Below are 5,331 nucleotides of genomic sequence, written 5' to 3' on the forward strand. Positions count from 1 at the left end.
CTCTCCCTCCTCTGGGCTCTACAGCTGCACTCACAACAGATCAGTCTCGCCGGCCCTTCCAGCCGGGTTTTATTTATTTTCCAAGAGACAACAAACCAAAAGGAGAAGAACAGCATAAGGCAATTTTGCTGCTGGGCTTAGTCTCTGCTCTCGGGGTCTTCCCTCCAAGGTTACTGCCAAACTCTCTGTCTCTAGCCATCCTTGCTGTTCCTTCCTTTCTCTGCAGCTCCTGCAACTCTCTGACACTTTCTCTTTTGCTTCCTGCTGATCAGTAAGAGAATCCGCTGATCCGTGTTCAGGTGGGCCTTCTTAGCAGCTAGGGTTGGCTGAACTCAGGCCTCCAGTCCTTAAAATGACAAGCCACCCCATTACAGGGCTATTTACAGGGACAGGCCATAGTCAACAGTCTTGTCCTTTTCTACATCACCTCCCACCCTCTGCTTTACCAGTACAGCTAGCACCAATACCATGTGTTTCTTTCTCCCATTCCATTTCTTGTGTGTTTTCAAATTGCTTCCCCTCATGGAACATCCTCACCATTCAAGTTCCCCAATGCACCACCCTTTCTTTATTAATAATAAACAGTAATAATAATAATAAATAATAAATGACTATTCATCGAAAGAAAGAAAGAAATTAGTAGTCCTTACATATCCTGCTTTCATTGTATGTGTCCGTCTTCCTTAGATCATAAGGTCTTTGTATTAGGGAGTGTCCTTACTCTTTCTGTCTTGGAAAGCACACACGATTGGTACTGAACAGATAAATAATGGATATGTCACCAAAAAACAAACAAAAAACCAAACCAAACCCACCTTTGTCATAAAGGTTGGTCTCCTCAGTAAAGTAAGCCATAAAAATTAGGACCAAGGCTACGAAGTCAAGTACTCTCAAGTTAGGAAATACCAGAATGAGTATTGCCCATGCAACATTAACTCTGCAATAAATGAGGCAGGGATCCTGCAGACAACAGACTCCTTCAATACACAGCCCCAGAGCAGAGAATTTTGTGCACTGAATAAGGCAGGGGTCGCGAGGGAAAAAAATAACATGGGATCATGTAATTAACGTCTGCATCATCGGGCAAAGGCACAAGAGGACTGAATTAAGGGTGCCACAGCAACACTTATTTGGACATTTGCTAACCTGAGAATGCTAAACTTCTTAACCTTTTAATCCTTTTTAAAACCTTGACTTTGTATTTCCTAATTATTTGATGGTTTAATTTATTGATGAAAGCTAACCTAAGAAGCGTTAAATGAAGGGTTTTTGGTTTCTTAATTTCCTTTGTTTTTGAATAGAAAGAACATCTATTATATATGTGCTGTTTAAACAATGAAGCTCTTACTCATCTGTTGTTTTCAGTATATATTTTATTGCCATTCTTATCTTTGTGAAGGTCCCTTTTCACCACTCAGTGCTGTGTTGATCAGAGTATAGCAAGTAATTAAATTAAACTGTATTAAAATAAATCTCATTTTATGCAACTTCAGTATCAGTGAAAGTTCTAAGCTCTAATCCTCAATTTATAAGAAGCAGATAAACAATATCCAAGTAAAAGAGCAGGAATTTTGCATCTTATTTTCACTGAGCCTTTACTAAGGAAAGTAGCAAACAATTGCTCTTTGAAAAGAAACACTGTACAGTACCACAGTACAAACCCAAATGAGCCCAGCAGGAGACTGTCCTGCTTATCCAAATCTGGTCCTGTTTCATTACAAACTTCCTTTCTGTGATGATGTTCTGGTAAGAAGGGGGCAATCAGTTGTCACAGGTAGCTGTTGCCATGGCAGCCAGGGGCTAGTCATTCTCCCCAGGTGTGACAAGGAGCTGGAGGCAGGGAGCGCTGGGTGGTGGATTATCTCTGATGTCACAATGCTAATGCTCAGGCAGCACCAGTGGGCCGCAAATGTGCACTCTGTGTGTGTGTGTGTGGGGAAATAGGCTTTCCCAGTGCTCCCGTTTCCCCAAATTTCCTAAAGAAACCTACAACATAACACCGAATGCACACTAGTGATTGTTCCACACACATGCTAATTAGTAGCTGAAATTTGATTCAAAGTCCCGATGGCATGTTTAGAAACCAGTGTTCCAAAACAAGGAGAGACCTTGTAAAACAGAAAATTTGGATGCTCTGGTGTACTTGTGGTTGTGTTAAATATTGAATACTGCGACTTTAAATTTTGGGCACAGTTCCTGGACCTACTTGCATGCTAAGCAGCGCAGTGGGGGTGTAGCAGCAGTCAGTCAGCAGGTACCCAGTGAATTGTGCCTCTCTGTTATAGGCAGAAGCTTATATTCTCTCCTTCTGATTTTGGGGTTCCTATGTGTTTTTGTTCTGGTCTTAAGAAACAAATTAGTGAGACATTGCAAACTTCCAGCAAGAATCATTTATGTTTTTCTCTAACTGCTCTGCTTGTGTGCCAGAAAACCTAAAAGACACAATCTCATAAAAAAATGAAATAAAATTCTGCAGCCAAAAGTCCTAACTTCCCCCATACTAATTTCCCCCTACTGTTACTGACATCTTCTGGTCAACTGTTTGAAATGGGCCACCCTCATTGCCACGACAAAAGTGATTTTTCCTCCTCTGGTATCCTACTCTTAATTGAATTGTCTCGTTGGAACATGTCCATCTCCATGATATTTCGTTTTCTGGGAGTCCCAACCAAAATGGGATCGTGGGGGAGTTCAGAGGTTGTTGTAGGGGGGTTACAGCATTGCCACGCTCACTTCCGTGCTGCCTTCAGACCTGGGCTCTGAGGGCAGCAGCCAAGAATCTTTCTGAAGTGAGAGGAGGTTCTAAGATGTGTGGATGGGTCCCTGCTGCTGAGAGCACCTCAGCTGGGGGTTCCTACCTACTAGTCCCCTGGCAAATTAACGCAAGGACCAATTTGGGGGCATCCAAAAAAATGGACCCCTGAGCCCCAGAAGGAACTGCAAGGGAAGCCCTGAGCCCCAGCTGCGGATGCCGGGAAGACACCCAGAGTGCCGAGAGCAGTGGGGAGGGGCATGAAAGTCCTGAGCTCAGCACCCCAGCCTTGGCTGCAGCCACGGGGGTCAGAAGCCCCTAGCCCAGACACCCAGAGACATGGCTGGAGCAGAAGTTGCCAAGGCCAAACCCCTGAGCCCAACGCTGGGCTGATGCAGTGCACTCACTTCTGCATGCCTCTGGTGCATCTGATATCCCCAGCCCAGCAGACAAACAGCTAGGAGGCCCCTACTGGGTTCTCCTGGCTGGAGGGATCCCAGCAGGACAGGGAGATCGGATTTCATGGGGCAGGGCTAATTCGATCTTGCCAAGAAAGGCACAACAAGAACCAACAGCTGTCAGTTGAAGCCAGAGAAATTCAGATGAGAAGTAAGGCACACATTTTTGACAGTGAGGGAGACTAACCACTGGAACAAACAGAAAAGGAGGACTTGTGGCACCTTAGAGACTAACACATTTATTTGAGCATAAGCATTCGTGAACTACAGCTCACTTCATCAGATGCATGCATTGGAAAATACAGTGGGGAGATTTCATATACACAGAGCACAGGAAACAATGGGTGTTACCATACACACTGTAATGAGAGTGATCAGGTAAGGTGAGCTATTACCAGCAGGAGAGAGGGAAAAAAACAAAAAATAAAAAACCTTTTGTATGATAATCAAGGTGGGCCATTTCCAGCAGTTGACAAGACCGTCTGAGGAACAGCGGGTGCTGGCGGGGGGATAAACATGGGGAAATAGTTTTACTTTGTGAAATGACCCATCCACTCCCAGGCTATATTCAAGCCTTAATTAATTGTATCCAGTTTGCAAATTAATTCCAATTCAGCAGTCTCTCACTGGAGTCTGTTTTTGAAGTTTTTTTGTTGAAGACTTGCCACTTTTAGGTCTGTAATCGAGTGACCAAAGAGATTGAAGTGTTCTTCAACCAGTTTTTGAATGTTATAATACTTGACATCTGATTTGTGTCCATTTATTCTTTTACATAGAGACTGTCCAGTTTGGCCTATGTACATGGCAGAGGGGCATTGCTGGCACATGATGGCATATATCACGTTGGTAGATGTGCAGGTGAATGAGCCTCTGATACTGTGGCTGATGTGATTAGGCCCTATGATGGTATCCCCTGGATAGATATGTGGACACAGTTGGCAACGGGCTTTGTTGCAAGGATAGGTTCCTGGGTTAGTGGTTCTGTGGTGTGGTGTGTAGTTGCTGGTGAGTATTTGCTTCAGGTTGGGGGCCTGTCTGTAAGCAAGGACTGGCCTGTCTCCCAAGATCTGTGAGAGTGATGGGTCATTCTTAAAGATAGGTTGTAGATCCTTGATGATGCGTTGGAGAGGTTTTAGTTGGGGGCTGAAGGTGATGGCTAGTGGCGTTCTGTTATTTTCTTTGTTGGGCCTGTCCTGTAGTAGGTAACTTCTGGGTACTCTTCTGGCTCTGTCAATCTGTTTCTTCACTTCAGCAGGTTGGTATTGTAGTTGTAAGAATGCTTGATAGAGATCTTGTAGGTGTTTATCTCTGTGTGAGGGGTTGGAGCAAATGCAGTTGTATCGTAGAGCTTGGCTGTAGACAATGGATTGTGTGGTGTGGTCTGGATGAAAGCTGGAGGCATGTAGGTAAGCATGGCGGTCAGTAGGTTTCCGGTATAGGGTGGTGTTTATGTGACCATCCCTTCTTAGCACCGTAGTGTCCAGGAAGTGGATCTCTTGTGCGGACTGGTCCAGGCTGAGGTTGATGGTGGGATGGAAATTGTTGAAATCATGGTGGAATTCCTAAAGGGCTTCTTTTCCATGGGTCCAGATGTTGAAGATGTCATCAATGTAGCGCAAGTAGAGTAGGGGCATTAGGGGACGAGAGCTGAGGAAGCGTTGTTCTAACTCAGCCATAAAAATGTTGGCATACTGTTGGGCCATGCGGATACCCATGGCAGTGCTGCTGATTTGAAGGTATACATTGTCCCAAATGTGAAATAGTTATAGGTGAGGACAAAGTCACAAAGTTCAGCCACCAGGTTTGCCATGACATTATCGGTGATACTGTTCCTGATGGCTTGTAGTCCATCTTTGTGTGGAATGTTGGTGTAGAGGGCTTCTACATCCATGGTGGCCAGGATGGCCTTTTCTGGAAGATCACTGATGGATTGTAGTTTCCCCAGGATGTCGGTGGTGTCTCGAAGATAGCTGGGAGTGCTGGTAGCGTAGGGCCTGGGGAAGAGGTGGATTCTCTGTTTCCTGGTATCCTCACATCACAACTGGTTATCATTCTGGAAGGTGCCATGGCACCTTTTTGTGAATTACAAGCAATTGGGCTTAATATGGTGGTAAGCGTGTG

The sequence above is a fragment of the Caretta caretta genome, chromosome 6, assembly GCF_965140235.1.
Source record: "Caretta caretta isolate rCarCar2 chromosome 6, rCarCar1.hap1, whole genome shotgun sequence".
NCBI lineage: Eukaryota > Metazoa > Chordata > Testudines > Cheloniidae > Caretta > Caretta caretta.